This window comes from Seriola aureovittata, chromosome 21 (assembly GCF_021018895.1).
Source record: "Seriola aureovittata isolate HTS-2021-v1 ecotype China chromosome 21, ASM2101889v1, whole genome shotgun sequence".
Classification (NCBI taxonomy): Eukaryota; Metazoa; Chordata; class Actinopteri; order Carangiformes; family Carangidae; genus Seriola; species Seriola aureovittata.
This window is the reverse complement of record NC_079384.1, coordinates 11,995,698-12,010,808: the sequence shown is the minus strand read 5'-3', so window position 1 is coordinate 12,010,808 and position 15,111 is coordinate 11,995,698. Positions and strand designations below refer to the sequence as shown.

Below are 15,111 nucleotides of genomic sequence, written 5' to 3'. Positions count from 1 at the left end.
TGATATCTCTTGTATTATCAGTAATTTGTGATTTTATTTTTATATTATTTTATACAGAATATTTTAATTTTAATTTATCGTTGGTGTGAACAAATCCACCTCATGGTTGGTCTTCTCCAATAACAGCCAATAATAAAATTATATAATTTATTCAGATCTGGAAAGTTTGTGCACTGGGGGTCTCAAACCAGCGGCTCAGGGGTCAGATCTGGCCTGTTAAGCTATTTAAAAAGGTCTCGTAAATATTTAAAATTTATTGTTAAATTAACAGTTTGACATTTTGGTGAGATATAATGGCTTAGATGGGATATCTGCCTGTTAAATATGAAATTCACAGCCCCATGTAAAATAGCCATTTGTGGGTTTTACACTTCTGTTTTCATATGGATCAGACAGACGAGATATAATGGGTTAAGTGACCTTCACAGCTGGGGCTGGTGGATTTTTATTACCGTTGGACAGAGCCAAGCTAGCTGTTTCCCTCTGTTTCCAGTCTTTGTGCTAAGCTAAGCTAACTGCATACCTAATAGGCAATTGATGAGAATGTTGAATTATCACCTTAAATCTTGCCAGAAAAGTGTGTTTTTATTTTTTTCTCCCCTGTCTTTTATTCAGCTAAATAGTTAATAAAATGATTTGATGGAATTTACTGTATAATCACTAGTAATTAGAGTTCCAGACACCTCAACTACATCATAGAAACCTCCCATTTAAGATTAGCTCATGCCCAAACGTTCAGCAGTAACTCATTTCCCTCCACAAGGTTGTGCTCATGGTGATGCTCAAAGTTTGACTGTTCACTTTTGAGTTATGATTGCCATAAGTGCCAAAACACATAAAAGATGTTGGAAGAGGAAAAAGGAAGACGAGGAGATGTTTTTTGGCAGTGTTGTTGCTCTGTGAAGCTGCCTCTGCTGTCTGTAGTGTAGACCCTGCTGCTCTGCGTATGTGTGTGTCTGTGTGTGTGTGTGTCAGGCTCCATGTCATCCTGCCATTGTTCAGGCCAGAGATCAGCACAGACTCCCATTGTTCTACACTCAGATCTGCAGCTGCAGCCTGCTCTGTCCAGTATCTCTGCACTTTGTCATGTTTGTAAAATAGAGTGTCATCTCTCAGCGATGATGAGAGGTCGCAAACGGGTTCTGCTGCTTCTGCTTGTCTCTTTGTGGTTTTTGGAAGTTACAGCAACATCAAATCCTTCAGTCTTGCCACAATAGCATAACACTTTTCATCTTATTTGGGCTTGAAGTGGCCAAAAGTTTGCCTGAGCTTTGCCATAGAGCGGATGCACAAGTTTCTCCTCTTCCGCCCTGACCAGCTCTTGACGGTAGCGGAAGACATGCCTCAAAGTGGATCCAAGCAGTTCCTCCCTTCCCTCTGTCTAAATGGAGGAACATGTTGACACGGTCCCAGTCACTAGCTCACTCACTTGTGGAGGAGTGGAGCGGCTGAGGATTCCACTGGCTCGTGGGAAAGCAATCTGGTTGAAAAGATGTCCTGACATTTGTTTTCCAAACAGCGCTCGTCTGGCTCCATGTTTAAGGGGCAGCGAGGATCTCGGTCTTTTCAGTTGGCTTTCTCTGTTGTATGGTGGTGTTGATGAAGGCTGACTTTTCTTGCGCGGAGCTGGTTGTATGTGCTTCTTTCATGTGGTTTAACTTTGTGAGGGACCTAACTAAACACTTTCACTTCGCCGCTGTGTCTCCTCAGCCCGGCCAGGCTTGCGTGTCCCATTCAATGGCAGCGCAGTGCGGCTCCTCAGCGCGCAACGGAAAATAACCTTTTACTTCCGAGGGAAAAAAAAATCCTTTTTCTCCTCTAGACATACACGCTTACGCCACATTCACCTCTTGACCCTGGCAATATTCCCTCATACACTGCGGTCATGAGGCGCTTTCACATTGAGCAAAATAAATGTTAAATGTTTGTATCTAATCGTGCTGTGCTTGATGTCGCTAAGTCTGCAAGAAATGTTGTTGTATGAATGCGCACTGGACTCCCATCATGATGAAGGAGGAATGATTTACGCCGTCTAAGGTTGGGGAAGTGAAAGTCCATTGATAGTGTTTTGTGACCGGCAGTTGGAGCACTTCAAGGTTTGGATGGAAATGAAACTCAAGAAACCTGTTTGAATCATCAGTGATTAAAAAAAACATCTTGTTCTTGGACAAGAGGTCAAAGGTGCAAGTATGTGTGCATAAAATTAGGAGAAAACAGAAGTCACAAAGAACATTTCACAAGAAACATCTCATCACAGAGTTTTAAAGTTGCATGAACCGCTGAAGGCAAGCTACAAGTTTTCTCTTTGTGAAATTAAGCACCTTCATTCTTTTTTGACATAGCATTATAGCTTTAAAGTTGTTGCTTGTCCATATATCCAGAAAACAAAGAGCAACTGTAAAATTCATTTTGAGTTTTGGTTCTAGCAGTCAATGAATACTCACTCTCTTTTAGCTCTGTTTTGGTCTCCACACACTCCTGAGGGAAATATTCGCCTCTTTAACTGCTATATGTTCCATTAAGTTCACTAGCTAGCTGCAAATTTTTCTATGGGCATTTTTTGCTTTTGTGTGGATAGACCCAGTAAGAGAGAGAGAGAGACAGGAAAGTCAGGGAGAGAGAGAGGGGATGACATGCAGCAAAGGGCCACGGGTCGGACTCAAACAACCTTTATGGTACGCACTCTTACCAGGTGAGCCACCAGGGCGCCCCAGCTAGTTGTTAACTTTGTGTGACAGTTTATAGTTGGTTGATCAGACCTTCTTTTTTTTTTGTTGAATACAAGCTGTCTGCGGTGGCTGGAAATTATGCTGAGAGCTGCGAGACTGAACCAAAACAATAAGGTGAACCAAAACAATGAGCTGAAAGAAGTTAAAATGTTAAAATGGAGAAAAATGTTTATTAGTGCAGCTTTAACTTCACAGTATTTGGTACACATCATGTATCAGTTTCTATTAGTTCAAAACAATTATATTTTTGTATACTAATTGCAATAACAGCATACAATGAATTCTTATTAGATACTGTATGTTAACACATGGTATATGTTGTATTAGTTGCACAAAGCTTATGTGTTTATTTTGCCTTTACATCCTCATAACACAAGATAAAAGCCCAGTAACAGTTCGAATGTGATCGTCATTTGATTGAATTCTTAATTTATCCTTGATTGATGTGAGTGTGTAAGAACATATGGCTCTGCTGTCTGTAATGGCCTGTCAGGTTCTGATGTTTTGCTCCAATAAGCCGCCAGACATTTCTCAGCCAGAGTCGCCTTCGGTATGACACATGAAGAGACCGCAGATGAGAATCACCTGTCTGTGGTGAGGCCCCGGGAAGCAGAGCCCATCTCTTCTCAAGGCGGCTTGTCACCGCAGCTATTAAGACTAATAGCAGCGGCCTGTGATAAGCACTGTTAGCTGAATTCATGACCCGAGCGGGCCGGAGCGGCAAGATCATTTCCACTTGTGTGTTTTTCTGCTGATGCGTTTAATTTTTATCCTGTCTGGTGCTGTGACACAAGAGGGAAACCAGAGAGTGCCAGAAAGAGCGGGGGAAACAGAAAGGGAGTGATGGAGCTGGGGTGAAATATTGATTGTTACAATCCAGTGTGAAAGCAGTGCAACACCAGAGGTTCATTATACTCTCTCATATGGCACAAATAAAATCCTCTATGTAGTGTTGATTGCATTAGACTCAAACCGTCCCTTCACGTCGTTGATGCTGTTTGTCAAGGCCAGTGATGTGAAAATTACAGATTACATTTACGTTATTCGTGTTGGCGTAATTCGTATTAGAAGAAACAGCCGCACTGGGGCGTTGTATGGCGTAGTGGTCTAAGCAGGCGCCCCATGTGTAGAGGCTACAGTCCTCGCTGCAGTTGGCCCCGGTTCGAGTCCCGCATCGGACGGCCTTTACTGCATGTCGTTTCCCCTCTCTCTGCCTCCCCATTTCCTGTCTCTCTCCACTATCCTGTCCAATAAAGGCACAAAAGCCCAAAAAAATATACTTTAAAAAGAAGAAACAGCCGCACTGAGGTGCAAGTGACCTTCATAAAGGATCATTTCACCAAAATTACAAAACAAATAATTACCTCCAGTGGTATCCATTCAGAGTTTAGGTTTTATTTTCCCAGGTTGCTGAGATTTCTTTCATCACTCCAAAAAGACGGAGGTGATTTGTGGTGTTAGAGCACAGAAAAAAATTACCTTTAAGTGTCTTTCAAGAAACAGTGTCTCAGAATAATTCAGACATCTTAATGTGAGCACTTTTCATAGGAGCTACCTTCCACTAAACTGTCCCCTTTGGCCCCTTTTAACTAAATATTCAGGAAGCTACAGGAGTTAACACCTTTTGCACATTCCTATATATTTTTTTTACTTAGCGTTTATTTAGAAAATAAAGCTTTGTCGTTTCTTTTGCTGCTGCAGCTTCCAGCTGTGGAGGAAGGTTCCTGGTAATTTGGTTGAACATGATTGACTCGATGTGGTGTTTATAAGATAAGGCACCCCTCCACCTTTCCGTCTCCTCCCACATTTACTCTCTAACCATACCTCCCAGGAAAGACCAGCCAGATATTTGTCGAGCATCAGATTCTTGTTACCCCTCCCTGCCCCCTCCCCCCTCCTGCCACCACATGGCCGGTATTAGCCGATTTCCTGGAGATCACTGGAGGATGCCGTTGGAGCACTTGTGCTCCTCTTTCTCCCTCTCATTCGCTCTGCTGTGAGTGCCCCGCTTAATGCATTGTAATAGTTGACCATTATTTACGCAGGGGATAAACAAAGAGAAGCGAGGAATTGATGGAGTAATCCACTCTCGCAGTCATTAGGCATTGAGATGGAGGAGCTGGTGAGAGCAGCCTCCTCCTTATGCCTCTCGAGTCGAGCAGCTAATGGAAATGGGACTCATTAAGACACCTTATACTCCGACGCACCCAAGATCATGAGCAATTGCTAATTGATTGTCGTTAGCGCTCTCGCAATGAGACGCTCTGCCTGTTTTCTCATTTGTTATGAACGGCTTTGTTTTCTTCCCCCATCTCCTTCACTTCATTATTGATGTTGCTGTTTTTCTTTCTCTTCTCCCTTTTGCCTCGAGAGCCCCCTGCAACTGAGTCATCCTGACGCTTTTATACCTGGTTAGCTACAACAATCACAATCCTGAGGAATCCCATGATAACTCTGCTTCAAATATGTAGTATTTCCTAAACATAGGAGGTTGCAATGTTTTAAAAATCAATATTCTAGCTCCAGTAATGACTGTGTGTGCATGAAACACACATGCCATAGGCTGGCGTAAAAGGGCGGATGTAGGAAATGTGCTTCAGCCAGCATGGTCATGGTTGAATAGCAGGGAGAAGCAGGTCTCCCTGTGATGCTTCGCTTATTGGCTCTGGAAATTCCTTCCTCTTTCCTCTGGAACCAGCAGATTGTGTTCATCTCAGCCTTTAATCATTTTTTCCCTCCCAATAGTAATGTGCTCTCTTTCCCCTCCCTGGATTCCTCTGTGTATATGTCCGCTCCCCGTCTTTCTTCCCTCTCATTGCTTTTTCTTTTCCCTTATTATGAGAGGGAGGAAGAAACGATAAGGGAGGGCGATGAAGAAAGGGGATGAAAATGCAAATACAGGTCCGTGGTTCTTTCTTGTGACACATCAGGCCTCATTACACCCACCTCTCCTTTGCAACTGGCTGGAAGACCTGCCCTCTGTTTCTCTGTCTAGCTTGTCTCCATTACACTATAAAGTCTCTCACTTCTAGTAAACCCTCCTCTGTTCCCCGGTTGGTAAAAACGGTGAGAACAGCCAGGTGACCAAAGAGGAATCTCTGGCTGCAGGACATGTGATTTGCTTTGCAGATGAAGCAGGATGGAGTATAGGGGAGGTAGGGGGGGGCATCATTTTTATGTCCGTGGTCAGACGGTGCAGCATTTCTTTGCTTTAGCGCTCTGCCAGCTGCCTACACCTCTATCTCTGTCTCCCTTGTGGGAGTTGCTACCACCTTCTCGCTCTGATAGGGAAAGACTGGAAACAAAGGAAGAAAAATACAGGCGCCCTCTTGGGCTGCTCTCACTTTTGAAACAAGATATACTGTCGAGAGAGGAGGAGGAGAAATAATATTGAAGCCATCAGTTCATGTAAAACTCACATAAGCATCAGCTCACTTTTGTCAACTAGAAAAAGACAGATGTTTAAAGTGAAATCTAGCTTTATTTTTATGATTTTGGCCATCATTCCTGTCAATATTAATGAGTTAGCTAGCTTTTTTTCCCACACTTAAATATTTCTTTATAAGATGATATAGCCTAATAAGCCTTACAGCAAATGCTGGTGGGAATAAACAGCAACAATAAAGAGCAAACAGAAGGATGTTTGAAGCTGCTTTAGCTGAATCACGTGAGCCTGTTCCTTGGTGGCTAGCATGTTAACAGTTAGCTCACCAGCTAGCTTACTGAGCCTTTAGCGCCGCATATTTTGTGAGGGATAAGGAAAACCTCTGTGCGTAATTTTCTGTTATGACCAGGACTTAATTTTGCAACTAACTGATTGAAACAACTGCCAAAAGTATCTGATACAAACAACTGATGCTGGAGGGCAAACACGTTAGGAAGTAATGCGCAGCAGGAAGTAAATTACCTGCATTTGCATAAATAAGACACATAATTGGTAGTTAGTGTGGTACTGATCTGGTGGCACACAACATGTATACCACTGCACTGTTCTGCAACGAAGTGCGTTTTCCTGCGTGTGTGTGTGTTGTATAGGTTATGTGTATGTGTGTGTGTGTGTGAGGCTCCACATAATTACAGCAGTGGTGTTTAACTAGGCGCCGGCATTTGTGTTAATCAGTAGAGAGTGAAGATTGGGGGAGCTAACTGAGCTGGTGTCTGATGCGCTCTAAATGTATCACGCTAAAAACCATTATCTCTAAACCTGTAATCATCACTACAGCACTCATTCACTGCAGTGATACACTTCATGTTTATGGCTTGGGTCCACCACAACAACATGTGACTCCATCTAATGTAATCACTCCATATGGATGTCCTCCGAGACCAGCCGCATGTGTGGGTAGGGAAATATTCAGTCCCTCCTCTGTTAACCTGGATCCGAGTGTCAGTGAATACAGCACATACAGACATTATAACCCTACTACTGTAAATTTCTAGATTAGGATAATACTTGATTAAAAAAAAAGGCTTTATGTTGGTTTGCAAAAGCCTGACTGACCCTTTAACTTAAGATTTGTTTAATAATTGGGTTACATGAAAATATTCTTCCTTAAGTACCAAAAATACATTTTCTTCCACCACCAGTGTCCACGTTACTGAATCCCACTGAGCATCAATTTAGTGATTTGCAGGTCAAAAGTCATATTGGGTAAAACCAGGCAAAATTTAGTTGAATATTGAATGTTTTTCTTTAGAGATCTAGGTTACATATAACAACTGTTTCAACAGTATTCCAGTGGCAATATTTACATGTGTGGTTATGAGCTGCTTTACATTGAAATTTACAGTCAATGAATCATAGAACTAGTAATTAGTATAGTGAAATTAATCATTAGTTGCAGCCCTACTAAACACGTCATATGAGAGATTGATGAGTTATTGACCTTTAAACTTCATTTCACTAAAATAACCTAATTAAAGTTGGAGTATTGCAGAAGTCAGACTATCCCCTTGATTAATTTGCCTATAATCACATTATTAGTGTACATGTAAACAGACAGGCTGTGAGGCGAGATGATTACCGACGTGTTTCCACACATTGCTGTTTTCATCTTCTTCAAATGAAAACCTGCCTCTCTGCTGAAAAATCATAATACACGCCGACATTGTCATCCCTACGTTTGCCGTTCCAGCGCTCCTCCTTTTTGACTTCAAGTGTCTCTGTCGGGGTGTCTTTTTGAAAAGCACAGATGCGTATCTTGGTTGATCTTGCACGTCTTGAGCATATCAACAACAGGAAGCAGCCTGAAGGAGGAGTTGTGATTTTTGTGCCAAGGTAACACCAAGTGGAAGTGGAGCACTACTGAGGGAGGTGAAAGGGAGGTCAAAAGTTTCAGAGCTGGTACTTACTAAGAACATAATGGTAAAATGTACTTTTCACACAGTTATCTGCCTGCCTTGTAAACTTCTACATATCTGTTTAATATGTGCTATGTGGTGAAAAGATGAAAACAATGCAAGATTGTTTGGAGGTCATTTGAAGTTTTTTTGGTTACGTATCATCGTGTCATCATTAATTTCACTCAGCATATTCATCAGCTCACAGTTGTGCATGATTGTGTTTCTAAGCTACTATAACACAGAGGCCAAAAAGCCTATCTAATCCTTTTACCGTTCTGTTTGTTCACATGATTCATGTCCACATGCGTTCAAAACCTACTGTATTTACCAGTCAAAATGCAAGTGTGGCCCACTGGGAATAATGGCCCCTGAGAGCTGGCTGGGCGCATGGACAGCCTGTGGTTCTCAAGAGCTTTCCCCACAGCGTTGAGAACAGAGCCGGGTGAGAGTTTCTCCCTCAGGTGCCTCTCTCCTGCTATTGTCTGGGCTAAGCGGGTGGCGTCCAGCTACCGCCACCTGTCTGACTCGTTGTGACCGCTTTGCACAGGAGGACATGTTCCTCATGCCGTCGAGGAAAACCCAGTGCGCTGACTGGGGCGGAATGAGCTTGTCCAGCTCCGGTGGCTGCAGCGACAGTGGGGATTTTGACTCCATGAGGATTCAATTAAACCTGGGAGGGCCTCTCTGAAGGAATAATAACAATGATAAATGCACCTCTGCAGTCGGCTTAAAAGAGGCAGGGTGAGATGTTTTATTGTGCTGGCTTATCTTGACACAACTTACTCTAGGATCCTGCAGAATCAGGAGGTTTTTAAAATCTCACCTTGTGAATGTTTGTGTTTTTTCTAGCAGAAGTCTGGTGTCATCTTTTAAACATTCTGATGACTTGGCTTTGTGCAGCATCAAACCCTCTCTGCATGTGCTTTGAATTGGCTGGGGGATGCAGTGACTCCTGCCAAAAGCACAAATAAAGTGTGTGTGTGTGTGCATGCAAGTTGCACGCATGATTAGTGCAGATGTGTGTGTGTGAATATGATATGGATTGGCTTTTTTTGTGGTTTATCAGTAGATTTATAGTAAATGCATCATCAATCGTGGTCATTAATCCATGGTTTAGCTCAAAATGGAAAAATATTCACTGGTTCCAGCTTCTCAAGTGTGAAGATTTGCTGCTTCTTTGTGTTGTATCTTTGTAAATTAAACAATGAACAGTTTAGGGGTTTTGCACAGACACACAATTAAGTGTTTTTTCCTAATCATCTCATAACAGAGAAATGTTTTATGGTTTTTAAAACTCTTTATTTGGCCTTTACTCTGTCTTAGAGAAGATTTACAGTCACTTGAGACTGTAAAGTGTATTTTCCTCTGTCAGGTGGTAATTCAGAGAAAAACTCCTTTAATTAGATAACAAGCTTCTGTATTTCAGATTTGCACTTTGCCAGCAGTTTATCAATTACTGCTTGTGGTTTCATACTGCCAGTCAGTCTTTGTCTGGGCGCTCGAGCCTCCTCCTCGCCGCGCTGCAGAGCCGTGTTATTGTACTTAAACAAATCAATTCTGTTGCAGTTGAGCTTTTTTTTTTTCCCTCCATCCCCCGTCATTATGAACTGTTTGCAGTGCAGAGCACATTGATTTTTCACAGCCCTGGAAAAGCTGTTGATGAATAGCACAGAGGTATCTGGGGAGAATCTGGCTTTAAAAAGGAGGCACCCAGCGTCAACCCCTCCTCCTCCTCCTTCTCCCTCCCAAACCCATTGAGCCCCCAGCTCTCTTCCACTCTCTTTTCAGAGAGCGGCACTTCCAACAGGGGAGAAATGCTGCCTGAAAAATCTTCCAATGATAAAAAAAAAAAAAAAAAGGATTAAAAAAGTGCAAGGCACAAGGGACTGCCTTCTCCCACTGAATGTGAAAATACACCTTGTGGTTAGACAGTATTTATATTTGGAGCATTAGCCTTGTCCTGTCAACCAAAGCATGAGCTCAGGAGAAGCCAGAGGAGTTCTGGTAGGGGACAGAAATGGCTAACATGCTGTGTGTCACTAAGCAGACGCCTGATGAAAATGATGCTCCAACAGGATACAGCTATAAAGTTTAAGGAAGGGTTGATAAAGGAGGAGGAGGAGGAGGAGGAGTGGTGGGAAAAATCACATTTGTTACATACTTACACACTCCACATACATTCACAGAGCTAAAGCAAACAGCCTGAAGACATTTTTATTCTTTCTTTTCTTCTACCATCCCATTTAGCTCCTTGAAATTTCATGGTTCAACATTTGAGGAGTGGAAAAAAAGAAAAAAAAACTGCCTGATGCCCTCCAACGTTTTCTTTGACTCCATGAAAATTAGTGTCATGTCCTTTGAGCAAAAGAGGGAGAGTTAGTGGAAAAAATTGAGTTGAGGACAGGGACAAAGAGAAAGGCCAATAGTTTGTTTATACTCTTTAACCTGCCGAGTGGCCTGCCACCTTAAAAGATCTTTGTCTAGAAGTGCCACCTTAACCTTGACCCTTCATTCAAAGAGGGGTCTAGGACTTTAATTTAGTTGACATCACGCTGACCCTCACACGAAGACCTGAATAATGTCTTTCAGCGTCTCAATTTGACTTCTTTTTCTTTACATTTGAGGTTTCACAGAGCTACAAAATAAAGTTACAACAGTCATTCATTCATTCATTCGTTCATTCCGGCAGTGAAATAGTTATATATGTAAACATTCAAAGCATTTTATGTTTGTTTATTCTCTCTCAGATGCCAGCAGAGGCTCAGGTTTATGAAAAGGATAACACATGCTAGAATCCAGCCTATAGTTTTTATGCTCATAATTATGTTCATAGTTACAATGATTAATTGATCAGGGAATCTGAAGTCTCATAAACATTGATACGACACGATTGTTAACTGAAAGAAAAAAAAAATTTTCTTTTTATTTCAAATCATGATTTGAAATTTGTTTACATTTTGGTGCTCAGTTTTTGTATTAAGTCTTTACCGGGCTTGTATATAATTATAATGCATTCTCACACTGGTTCCCACCTTTTTTGAACCGCGGTCATTTTGAAGGGTCTGAATGTCACCGGGCAAACACACAAGCCCTGCCAGACGAGCTAAGTGCTAAACTATGGTGAAGGCCTCTCTTAATCGGCTTATCAGTCAATCAGGAGTGACTCGTGAATGTGCCATGACACTGAACTTGTGTGATGTTTATGATGCCATACTGATCATGTAAAGTATGTGCTGGTTTTTTTTTTTTTTTTTGATTTGTCCGTCATGGGCACGAGAGCATGAAGGAGCTTAACCGTGCAGGGAAGGAGTGCATCACGTTCAGCAAGGCGCAGATGGAAGCCACTCAGTGCCCAAAGGAATCAGCGAGGAGTAAAATCATTGAGTGGGCTTGATTTTCAGGGAGAAAAAAATGCAAATGTAATAATTCAGTGTTTGGAGATTGGTGGATAATGCAGCGGTGATTGATGTATTTTTCTTTCTCCCCTCTGATTTCTCTCAGGGACTGAAGAGGTGAGGCGCTGGAGTGTTTCTCCTCCTGGTGTGTGAATGGGTGGGGGGGTCTTTCGTGGTGAAGAAGAAACTACGATTGAAGTCAACACAGGTGAGTTTTTTTCCTTTTTCTTACTTGTATATGGTGGGACCTTCAGAGCCCGGCAAATATCAGGGTTAAAAGTTGTTTAAAACTATACCTCAAATGAGAGGAACCTACAGGTTGTTGTGCCTTTTTAGGAGCAGCCAGGATGTTAGCGACAGGCTAGCAGCTGTGTTTTGGTAGCCGATGCTACATTTGGCGGCTGTTAGTTATTTGCTGTTGTAACTGTGTATGACAGGCACGTTACAGTTAAAACTATGCAGCAAAATCGGATTCGCTTTCATCTTTGGTGGTGAACTTGTGCTGTTGACGAATAGCAAGCAATTGTGACATTGTTGATCTTTAAAGGAAAGGAGAGTCCAAAATGGAGAAAGCTATCATAGCCTGTTAGCTCTGCTTTACTTTTATTTACACCACAAGAGAGAAATGGCTTTTAGATACTTAGATAAATCTTTTCTAAAAAACTGTGATGTGAAACAAACTTATTATTAAATTAACAACCAAGCTAATGTAGCTAGCTTGGAGAGCATCAATAGCCCTTTTTAGATGCACAATCCTGAGAACAAAATACCCCCGGGGAGTAAACAGCACAGTAGAGCTACAATACAAAGAAGCTTGGAGAGCTAATGTGAGTGACTAGCACTAATCAGACTACTTAGTTTGTTTTGCAACAATCCTCAGATGAAAACTAAATTGTTTACCTTTATTTCCCATAAATTTGAGAGCAGAAATGACTAATTTGTGCACAAGAAGTAAATAATTTGAGAGCACAAAACCAATGTGGAAGAGATCCCATTCTTTTCTTTTTTTTTGTTTAAATCGCTGAGACTTCCCAGGCTCTGTAAGGACACATCCTAATTAGCTGTGATGTCGCTTTGCCTGAAAAATTTCTGCAAAAGATGTAATGTCACAGCTGGAATCAAACAGAGCTTGTTACTGGAAACAAGATATCAGCATCCCCTGTCACCGCAGTGATTTAAAGACCACAACTTTGTTTGCTCGGACATGCTCTGTCCTCCGCTGTGCTCCAGTGTCTTTGGTAAACATGTGATGGCAGCAGTTTGTGTGTGGCCAGGGTCGGCTCACCTCACAGAGCTGGGGGGGGGGTCTGAGTAACTGCCTGCTAAGTGCTGAGATGTTGCGTCTGTTTACGTTTTGTTTTGGTTTTTTTGCCGACAACCAAGATCATATGCAGAGTGAAGACACATGCGCGCGCATGTATACAGAAGGTCATGACTATCCGCTTCACCAGCAAGCCAGTAGATCATCCTTATGCAATATGTAGCTCAGCGTACGCTCCACTAAAAGGGAGAATTATGTCGTGGAAAGGGAATGTAATTGGTTCGTCCGCTGTATTATACAATACAGCTATGGCTTCATGGATTAGGAATTGGGACATCCAGCATCCACACAAACACACACACACACACACACACACACACACACACACACACACACACACACACTGAATAGATAAGAGTGGTTAATCTTGATTAGAGCAGTCTGAATGCTGAGGAATACGGTGCCCTGACAAACATCTGCCCGCCACACAGCTGAGTGGGATAAACCAAAGTGATTATTGTGGAAATGTCAGGCGAGGTAGACAGTGAGAGCAAGTGAAACGAGGGGAATATGACATGAACAGGGACATGACATGAGTGCTTCACAGTCAGTTCTCTCTCTCTCTTACTCTCAATGACAGATTTTTTTTTTTTTTTCTCCTCTCACTGACGATGTGGAGGGAAAATATAGCCGGGTTTGACGGAAAGGCTGCAGTCAAAGGAAATGGCAACAGTCTCTAATAGATAAGTGTAACCTCTGAGGTTGCTAGCCAACATACAGTCTTCCTGAAATGAAATGTGTGCAGGGCTGTAACTAATAATTATTTTTTCTTTATTGATTAGGTTTTATTTAGTCTATAAAATGTTAGAAAATGGTGAACACTGCCCATCATGGGCTCGTAGAGCACAAGGGGGACACCTTCAGATTGCTTGTTTTGTCTGACCAGCAGTCCAAAACCAAAAGATATTCAGTTGACGGTGTTATAAAACAGAAAATGTTTATATTGGAGAAGCTGGACTGGAATTCTGGCAGTTTTTGCAAGACAAAATTGTTGGTTGTATTGTCCTTTATTTCTTTGGGTTGCCAGGTTGGTCTTTGTCTCTGCAGCACCGGTGTAAACCCTAATGAATAATCGCTTTCCTCTGCGAAATGTGAGGGGTGCAGACATTCTGTTAACCTCTCTAAAGGAAAAAGGGAGGAGGGGAAAAAAAAAATCCCCTTCCTGTCAGTGGTCTCTCTCTTTCTCTCTGTTCTTGTGAGATCTGGAACTGATAAGTGCGAGGCCTCTGGTAACTGAACAGGAAGGATAGAGGGCCTGGCTCTGCACACATGTCCACCTCCCCTGTGCAGGAAAACAAAGAGACCAGAGCCCGCCACTTAACTTCAGGTTTCATAACATTCAAGCCTATTAGAGGGAATATTATCACTTGTTGGAGTGAACTCTTACTCTGAAGAGATTTCTGTTGAATATAATAACAGAGAGACATTTTGATAAAATAGCCCATAGCCAAATATTTTGTAGCAGCTTCACACCCGGGCACAATCACAACTCCCCTGTTCCACTGACCGGTGTCGAGTCAAGTGGAAGTACTTTATTAAACAAGTGAACGGCGGAGCAGTGAGAGTTTATCATTCAACCCGAACACCCAGAGGTCTGAATGACAAGCTGTTGAACTGATAAGCGTGATGAGGCTGTTGTAGTGTCTGTGCAAGGGTGTTTCCTGAAGCAAGGTGCTTAGAGGGAAAAGAAAGCAAAAGCATATTGTAACACAGAATGAAGTGTCACACTCGAAATGAGAAATTTGGAAGAGGCCCATGAACAGAGGTTGAAAGACCACACCCAACATTCAGCATGTGATTTTTTTTTTTTTTTTTTAATTTTTATGTACAGTTTCAACAGGAATCGAACTTTGGATTATATTTACTGCATGAAGACAGGAGATCAGTAACTTCAGGGCTATTCCCCAAAGTTAGTGCAAGATAAAAGGGGCTGGAAAGGTCATATTTGTCATAATTTTTATTGTGGTATTGAGTTAAATTCTGTGGAAATTAGCCCTTGCAAGATACTTTACCTTGCATTTCTGGGCCATTTTGTTGTCAGTCAGTGCGTTTTATTCCTGCAAATAACCGACTTACATGATGTGACATGATACCAGGATATTTCCAGTGCAGCTGCCACGGGGAGTGATAGGTTTATCTAAATCATCAGCACCAACAGTGAGCTCTCTTCAGTGAAGTACAAAACTATTTAAATTCCCCCAAGAATCCAAGAAAAAGGTGGTCGTCTTTTACCAGACTGAAGAACCTGTTTCTACACAAACAGTAGCTTCGGTAATTAAAGTGCAGCGCGGCTACAAGCTATGTTGCAGTTTTTCGAATGCGA

The 15,111-nt window shown here is 42.1% G+C and overlaps 1 protein-coding gene across 1 annotated transcript in view; it reads left to right on the top strand.

Annotated features, from left to right (window-relative positions):
- The window catches only part of LOC130161981 (zinc finger MIZ domain-containing protein 1-like), a 113,922-nt gene that overhangs the window by 18,709 nt on the left and 80,102 nt on the right, over positions 1–15,111 (top strand). Inside the window, exon 2 of the mRNA XM_056365394.1 lies at positions 11,574–11,675. The gene's annotated coding sequence lies outside the window, so the exon portion shown is untranslated. The remainder of the gene's footprint in view (positions 1–11,573; positions 11,676–15,111) is intronic.